This window comes from Paramormyrops kingsleyae, chromosome 21 (assembly GCF_048594095.1).
Source record: "Paramormyrops kingsleyae isolate MSU_618 chromosome 21, PKINGS_0.4, whole genome shotgun sequence".
NCBI lineage: Eukaryota > Metazoa > Chordata > Actinopteri > Osteoglossiformes > Mormyridae > Paramormyrops > Paramormyrops kingsleyae.
The window spans coordinates 20,797,181-20,806,778 of NC_132817.1; the positions used below are offsets into that span (position 1 = coordinate 20,797,181).

Here is a 9,598-nt window from a genome sequence, read left to right on the forward strand (position 1 = left end):
CTGAACAGGCTACATTATCTCCTTTCAACAAGCCGTGTACCTCGCACCTCTTTGGCCGGCGTTATTGTGATTTGATTAAATATTTTTTAAAAAACAAAAGATGGAAAATGAGTGAAACTGAATTGTTCAATTATCATACGTGTAACATTTTTTTTTGTCCCAAGCCTCTCATACTCTGCAAAAATCAGCCATGGTAGTCCTTTGTTTACAGGCACGGCAGTATAAAATGGACCTGTTCCGCTCATTAATTAGCATTTTCTTTCATGCTGTAATTAGGGTTGCTACCTTTTGAAGGGCGAGGTTTAGCCCGACGAGTGTTTGAAGCTCAAAGATTTCGGCAGCTGGGAATCACTACCGTTTCGAATCGTCCGGATGCCGCAAAGCGCAAAAAATCTGATTAAGGCCGTTTCTCTAGGAGTTTATTTGTCAGGAGCGATTGTTTAGCGGTGATTAGTATGTATGCTGATGCTTGCAGCCTCGCAGCTACGGCTGGTTGTGGTACCTGTGCAGAGCAAACCGGGGGCTCGCGAACACCCTTGCAATAGTTTAACATTATCGCAGTAAGTTTCTGCGAATTTGGCTGAGCGACTGGTTAAAAAAACACAATCTGGAGAGGATGGTCTGTTTAATCATCCTACTAGGTAGGCCTCTACAAACGAACTACTTACGCAACTGTGTAACATACCTGTTTACGTTTAGTAATGCTTTTAGCAGTCATAATGTTAGTATGTAATGAAAATATTGTGCTTAACCTGAATTGTTTCCGAAAACAAACTTATAAGAACATAAGAACTATACAAACGAGAGGAGGCCATTCGGCCCATCGAGCTCGCTTGGGGAGAACTTAACTAATAGCTCAGAGTTGTTAAAATCTTATCTAGCCCTGATTTAAAGGAACCCAAGGATTCAGCTTGCACTACGTTATCAGGAAGACTATTCCATACTCTGACTACACGCTGTGTAAAGAAGTGCTTCCTTAAATCCAGTTTGAAATGTTCTCCCGCTAATTTCCACCTATGGCCACGAGTTCTTGTATTTGAACTAATGCTGAAGTAACTATTCGGTTGAACAGCATCCAAACCTGTTAGAATCTTATAGACCTGGATCATGTCCCCCCTCAGTCTCCTTTGCTTGAGGCTGAACAGATTTAGCTCAAATAACCTTTCCTCGTATGACATTCCTCTAAGACCAGGAATCATTCTTGTGGCCCTACGCTGCACCTTTTCTAAGGCCGCTATGTCCTTTTTAAGATATGGTGACCAAACCTGTACACAATATTCTAGGTGAGGTCTCACCAAGGAATTTATTCAAAAATGAATGAAGCTGTAAATTATGTAGGTCACGTCTTTAAACATACTAACCACCCATAAATAATAATAAATACGATGTGAAATTTCACACCATTTTAACTGCAGCAATACGTTCAAGGTGCATAACGTATTTGGTGAGTATTGCTTTCCAAATAGAATTTGATAAAATCTGTATTTTTGTAATATCAAGTACTGAAAAGGAGTTTATGTGACTCCAGGTGTTATTGTGGGGAAACGGTTTCGTAAAATGATGCAATGCTGTCATGCATTACAATATTACTTTGTTATTACCAGTGTAAGGTGTTTATGAGTAGAAAAAATTATACATTATTGGCTTTGAACAAGGCCAATCAGCTTTCTTAAGCGACACTCATTGCTTTGTAAAGAAAAACTACCCCTCTTTCCTTATAGCACATAATTATAGGTTGGGTGTCAAGCAGAAAATGAGGTCAGCAAAGGCTGAAAATAGGTAACCTTTTAGCAAGTTACCAAAATCTAGATATACAAGATATATGTAGATGTATGACTAATTATTGAAACAAGGTCACAGTTTGTGAGGGTCCTAATGACGGTGAGGATGATCTAGTATTGTTTATTTCTATCAGTGTACAGTACATCTTTGTAGACATTGATTTGAGCAGATCATTGTTGCCAATCACCCCTAAATGAGTCAAGCAGTCCTGTTACACTTCAGAGATCCCCCCCCCACCCGCAAAATGACGTTGTCTTCACGCTCTAGTTCCTTTAAATCGTGCTGTTGATGCAGGCTTATGAATTTTGCTGAAAGGGCAATTCCAAATTGCATTTTTTTGAGGGACTTTCTCAAGCATACGTGCCGAGAGAAGCTGTCATGTTTAATATGAGCATATCTGGAAGAAATGTCAGTCTTTGAGGCTCTGCATTTTATTACCTCCGCACAACAGGCGAGATTCCTTAATACAGTAGCTTGATCGCTTTGCCCCTTAATGGATAACAATAGTTTACAAAGGTGCTACGTGATATATAACATTTGTGAGTGATTTGCATAGCTGTGCACTAGTATATATGCAGTGATAAATATGCCATTATTCATATACTGGTTTTGTAATGAGGCATCTTCTCTTATTTGACGGGCTTTACTCTTCATCAGGATCTGACAGGTCCTGCCTTGAAGATGTATGGCCATCGTTTGATAGCGGTATTCCCATTGTCCATTTCACCTCCGCAGAGACGGAAAAGTGGTGACGGTCGAGGGCAGGAGTCCCATTAGGGCCACCATTAGTTTGCCGAGTTCCTGTCCACACGACTGCTCAGACTGCCTCCTGGTATATAATGCGAGCTGGCCTCTGAGGGAGTCTCCACGGTGACTGCAACAAAGGGCACAAATCCCACTGAGTACCCATAATGCAACTTGCGCCATCAGCAACTCAGTTGTGGTCTATGTTGCGAGATTTATTTCACTGCTGTCAACCATACAGTCCTTTTTATTCCAGGGTGTTACGAAAAACTCACAGACAAAACACACCTCTACAATTTACACATGCATAACGTTACTGCTAATACCTACATAGAGGAAACCAAACTCACTAAATGACTGAATGTACTCAATCAACCAGAAAGAATATTATTATACGTTTCAAACTGGAAAACACCTAACTGCTCGGAGCCAGTTTCGTATAAAGTAAATTTCCGCGCTGACTTGAAATAAATTGACTTATTTGTCCCGTCTCTTACTTCAACACCATTCCGTACTGACAACCACCCTTTACCACAAGAGACAAAAAAAGAAATGCTCATTAATGACGATGACGGAAGTCAAAATGGGTGTTGGCAGGTGTAAGTGGAAGACGCCTGGAAGACTAATTTTGATGGATGGCTTCTTTGTACCCTAACCCCTTAGGGTACGTTTACTCATTAAACATGACAGGGCCCTGTCTGAGAATGCCATATAAATCAATCTGAACCGTCCAAACTGCAGCCTGTGCAGAGGGCCTCTCTGGCACCCCAACATGCTCGCAGGATACGGGGGGGGCTGCTGCCTCCGACACACTTCTGCAGTCTTAGTATTGCGTGGATTTGCCTCATGCATTCTGTGTCCCCGTGGTGGCATTCCACTGAAGAACGCGCCGGCAGATCCAAACTAGACACACAATATGGAAGGCAGTCCGGTCTCTAAATGTATGTAATTTCGTCCAGCTTTATTAATATGGCAGACAAAACACTTATGACTTTGATACACTTATGAATATACAACAACCATTAGGGATGCAATTATAAAACTGACAAAAAAAAGTGGCAAATGTTGTTATGGAGACGATACCTTTCTTCTAATCTCCACTGGCATCCTAATTGCATTTTCCTCACTTCCTCTCAGAAATCTTCATAATGCGGCGCTTGATAGATGACCAAGACAGGCTACTGCTTATTAAAAAAGTTGCGTCCCTGTTTATAAATCTGCAAGATGGGCTCTGTAATGTACTGCTTCAGACCACAGTGCTGCCTATACCAAGATCATATCTTTAAATCACCTCTACAAATAATCGTGTTTGTGTTTGTATTAAATATGAAACTTGCAAGCACTGAAATGAGTCAGCCGTAGCCAAGAGTAACAAAGCGGTCTTTCGTGGGCAGAGTCCCCCACTGCTTGTATGCAGTGATGCATTACTTGTCTATTCACTTTCTTGCACATATTGTCCTATAAGTACTATTTTTGAATTTCATAACGTCGGAATACAATTGTAGGTGCTCTTGCTATGCATACATCGATTAATTTGTGCTCCTGTGCAGTACACGTGATTAAAAATCATAATCTGAGGTTGCTGAGGTCTTTTTCTTTCGATATTGTACCAACAGCAGTGACACGTACTTAAACTTAAAGTTCCACTTGCCCAAATTGTACTGGTGGACGTCTTGGTCACCTCACAGACCAAGCCAGGTAGTGTTGTAATGTTTGGATTCTCCAACCCAGTATCTTTTCTTTATGTCCTTACCATGCATTTCATTTCATTCCTTTGTCGGACTAAAAAGGCATCACAGACTGCTTGAGATACCTTTCATTCCTGCCCTGATCCTTACTCGTCACAAAGACCAAAATTAAACGTTTAGAAAGCATTTACTATAAAAAGCACAACACACATATATAAACAATATATTCAGTTACGGTGTAATGGACTGCAGCATGTGGATTCTGAGCAACACTTTGTAAGTGTGTAAAGATTAGGAAGCATGTTAACAACTGTGGATCCTAATCCCTGAATAAAAACGGGGAACCACATTTGACAACGCTACGTTGATTGCAGGCAGTGTAAGATCATTCTGACCTCAAGGAAAGACAGCGTGTAATTTAAAGAAGGACAAAAAAAAACAAAATGAGAGGGAAATCAGTATGATTACACACTCAGCCTTTATTTCTCTCCTTTGGCTGCACACAGAACCTCCAATTAGGGCGATGAAGATGGGGCCTGAACTGCCCAGTCTATTTGTGTCTCTCGTAGAAATCCAGATTTGTGAAAAAAGGAGAGAGAAAAAACGCGGCGCATCCACGTCTGATACAGATTCTGACATTAGCTGAGGAAATCTGGGACACAGTTGCATTCATTGTTCAGTGAGCTTTTCTACACAGTTAAACCCACCGACAGCAATGAATGTTGATTGTGACCTTTGCTCAAAGTTGTTTGAGGAAACAAAGAGGAGACCAAAGGATTAAAAAAAAATAAAAATAAATAAATCAGAAACATGCAGTCGACGTTCTTGTAAGTCTCATCTCCTGGCATGATCGCCAGAGGCGCTGCCCATAAGGGACCCTCGAGGAGCATGGGGCAGGCCGCAGGGCACAGTCAACGGTCGATGGTTTTTTTAATTTACCCCAAACTCACCGACAGCGTTGAATGTTCACTGAAGCGAACTCTGCGTGGCTGTAAAGAGATGCACCGGATCGTGGGTGGAGCTGGACTGAAACTTGCTGTGAATTTAATCTTCTCAGGTGCTGGATGCGCTCGATTAGGCAAGGTGACTTCTGATCAAGTCAGTAACATATCCACACTGGCTATCATTGATAGCAAGTATAACTGTTTTTAAACAGTTAAACCTCACAAATATGCTATAAACACAAAACATCTTAAAAGAGCCAATTAGGATATGCAGTAACACATTGCTTAAGTAACTTGGTAACAAATCAAAATATAGTAACTGCATTAAATACATGAACCGTTATCACTGATTAATGATGAACAGAAATGGGATCAATGGGTAGCTTTTTTTACTACTTTTTTAATACTTAGGCCTTGTCCACACGCACACGGGTATTTTTAAAAACGTAGCTTTTTCTTTGCGTTTCGGTCTTTCGTCCATACCGAATGCATTTTAGGTCACTGAAAACGGAGCTTTTGCAAAACTCTGTCCAGGGTGAAGGTTTTCGGAAACTCCGTTTTCAGAGTTTTTGGCTTATGTCAGAGTGTGTGTCGTTATCTACTTCGTTTGACGTCAGAGTGTGCCCCATTCGCTGTGTACGTTAGACGAGTATGCTCTTGACAGCTTGTTTTTGTTTTCCATGTGGATGGAGATTTTTTTAAAAACAGCGTCTGTGCGGAGGGAAATTTTTTTAATGACGGAGGAGGGAAAACACCATTTTTAAATATACTCATGGACAAGGCCTTAGTATCTGGTTAATTAATACATTAAAAGTATAGTAATACATTATTTGTGTCCTCTCAAGTAAAGTGTTACCAGAAATGCATAATTAAACAAATAAATATTGCCTGAATACAAAAACAGTAGAACAAGTATGACAATAAAAACGATTAAATCAATTTACACAATTACTTTGAAATTAGCAGCAGATACGGACAATATCAACAGGAGTGTTCAACAGGTATTTGCTTTCACCGTTATTCCTCTGTTCTTCGCAGTCAGCTTTAAAAAACAGCTGTCTAATACATCTGTTGTGTGTATCCGTCATCCTTCTGTAATTGTGTTTCTGGAATGAGAGAAGTTTGATTACAGGTACGGGACTGTCGCCGCTCAGCTACCAGCTTGCGTCGCACAAGACACGGTTTATCTGCATGACAGTTAATTAGCCAGTCGTTGTATCATTTATCTGCCCATAAAGGTACACAGGACATGTTTAACAAATAATGCAAATGGCATGGAAAGCAATTCACTCGAGAAAATCTATAAAGATAAGCATCGTTCTGGGGTCAGGCGAGTTGTGATTTATTATGCAATAACACGCAATAAGTTATTGCTTCCAGTATAACGTCAAGAGCTCATTGAGCTGGAGTAATCGACAAGAAGCACACCCAGGTTAGGATGCAAGGCTCCAGGCTCTTCTGATTCACAGGGAAATCTGCAAAGCTTTTTCCAATGGCTTGTACCTTAGCTTACAAGGCTAACTTGCAAGCCTCTAAGGAACCTGAAAAAATATATCTCATAATAAGTATACTGTACATATACTGGGATGGAAAAAAAATTGACTAGATTGTGGATTCCTTTGTTTTCAATCTTTACTTCAAAACCATCTATACAGCACTTTAAGAATACGCAGTAGCTCAGTTTTAATGTATGTCTATAGTGTCTTCGGTGTGTTTTTCAAACTTTTACGTCTGTACCACTGTGGTATGGGGCTACTGGAAAGTAGAAGTTCCCTCTGGGATTAGTAAAGTTGTCCGTCTGTCTGTCTGACTGATCATTTGCAAGCTTCGAGTAATTGAAATGACTCAAAGGGGAATGTGTGTGTGTATACGTGGGTGTGGGTGTTGGGGGGGGGGGGGGGGAATGTATTTAACAAATACAAACAGACTTCAGAGCAAACATCTCCTATACAACTGGCATTTTCCCCTTCCTGCACTAAGCATTCCGCCGGATGCTCTAACATGGCTGCAGACGACTCCTTCTGAAGTGCCAGGTGTCTGATCTGCCAAAAGTCATAAACAAGTACAGTCTGAACACACTGCTGCTGCTTGTGATTATCAGGCCGGAATTGTAGAACGCCTAAAGCTACGACTTCCATTCTCACTTACAGTACCTTGGTCTTCTTGGTGCACTCCAGTTCACATCCAGGCCCTCGCTGACAAACCCCTGTCAGATCCTGCAGTGTCTTAGTCTGACAAACTGTTTGATTTTTTTTGAATACCTGCATCATATCTCCTACAAAAGGTGACACCTGTTTCAGGCAAAATAAAAGGTGATTCCATGTTTCCATGACGACACGTCTTCTTCTGAGGAATGCCTTTTGGAGATACCAAAGAGGAATCAAAGTGAAAGGAAAATGAACATATTTTGCTATGTTCGCTCTTGGGAACAGACTAGTTCAATCGTGTTGACACCTGGAACCACAGGTGACTGGTAAACAGGATTGTTTGTGTCATCTGAGTTAAACCAATAAGCAAAGGCCGTCTTCAATGCACCGACACCACTGCTTGTGAAAAGGACATGTTAGAGAAATACACCAGTTAGCAGTGTTGGGCAGTTCAGGTCCAGACGCTACAAATCCAGACCAAGGTTTTGTTTCTACCAACCAGCTGAGTTCTCTGTGACTGTGACTCTTTGTACTCAACTGGTTGGTAGAAACAAAATCCTGGTCTGGATTTGTAGCTTTCAGACCTGAACTGTCAAACACTGCCAGTTAGATGACTAGCTAATGTGACAACAACCTGTTCAGCCACATAATAAAAAAAATTAAATGTATCATTTAGAGCATAAAGCACATGTACTGTCTTGTAAAGGAGCCAAGCGACTTTGTTCATCTTAAGTGAAGCATTAAAAAATGAATACGACTGACATGTAAGAGACACTGTTACATTATAGTCTGAAACTGTGCCAAAGAATTCTTTTCCTGAACACAACCGCAAAGCTATTAAAATGTTGTTTAAATATTTTTGCGAATACGCTTGTATAAGTGACATCGCGTCCAGGGTGTAATCTAACCGCCTGCGACAGACACCACCCCACCTCTCCCCTCCCCCACGACCCCGATCGGGATTTCTATGGGCTTGGGGGGGGGGGGGGGATGTTTTACTTGAATGAGCGGGATGGATTTTATACAGTAATATGCTTGTCATATGCTAGTACTTTTGGCAATTCACTGTACAATACAGAGAAAGTATGTGTCTCTTCTTTTTCGATCTGAGTGTTCATGTGGCTTATTGTCTCCTTCATACAGTTTGACTCTCCCTGCAAACCTGGACTGGAAGCGACTGGAAGATGAATGCCGGTCAGTACTATTCCTCATATTTTTATGTGCAATAAGAAAATGTATGGCTTTCCCAAATAAGTGCATTCATCATGGGGAACTCTTGCAGGTCGTGTCCTTCCTCTGACTAATACAAGTACCGTTTAGCAATTTTCCAAAATACCTGAACCTTAAAGAGATTGGTCAGGGGTGCAGAAAAAGGTCCGGTTGAGAGAAACACTAACAAGTTCCCCACTTGACTGCCTCATTCTGGACTGAACTGACCCCCCAGGAGTGGGGAACACTGTTCTGCTTCCATGCAAGGAAGCCTCATTTCATTACACCACGCCTTGCCTGCCGCAATACATCACATATAACCTGGAATCCCATCTTTCCTGCAGACCCATATATATATATGTATACGTGCATGTTTTTTTTTATTGCTTTTGCAATGTTCCCATTTCACTGTACAATTACACCCCCCCCCCCGCCCCAGTCCCCCATTTATAAAACGTTAACAAGTACTAGCATGCAGGGGCTGGTATCTTCACATCACATCAACTTGGCTTTTCCACATTGGATCAGAATGCTGAAATTCTATGGTTTGAATATCAAAGTCCTCCACAATGGATGAGAGGGAGCCCCCTGGTGGTGACTGTGGAGAGGCCTTCCGTCCTGATGAATCAAACCGGGTGCTACATATAATGGCAGCATTTAAGCTGATGCCAGGGGAATTATTCCTGCGAAGGTCATGTTCTCAAAGGACCTTCATTTGGGCCACAAGCCAAAGATACATTCAACGTTCTTATATTCCAGATGTCATCAGCAGCGAAGCCCTACATTCTACCATCTGAGATCCGCAGAACCGGCTCTTCGTTCACCGGCAGACCTAAATAACGCCTTAAAACATGGCAGCGTGCTAAATAAGGACCGTGATCCACACCCATCCATCACCATCCCGCTACAGAGTGTGAGATTCACCTTGTTCCCCACATCCATTTCCATAAAATCCGTTACACGGCAGCATAAAACATGGAATCCGTTCCATGTAAAAAAAAAAAAAAAAAGTCTGCAGCGTGGATGAATGGATGAAAAGGCGAAATAACATTAAACATGTCAGTCCTGTGTGAAAAATATGTCT

General features: G+C 41.4%; 1 long non-coding RNA gene across 1 annotated transcript; it reads left to right on the forward strand.

Annotated features, from left to right (window-relative positions):
• The first annotated feature begins 300 nt into the window (after window positions 1–300).
• On the forward strand, window positions 301–9,594 carry LOC111841008 (uncharacterized). The gene is made up of 3 exons (XR_002837573.2): window positions 301–641; window positions 8,449–8,499; window positions 9,274–9,594. It is a non-coding gene; the product is annotated as an uncharacterized lncRNA (long non-coding RNA).
• Window positions 9,595–9,598: the final 4 nt, after the last annotated feature.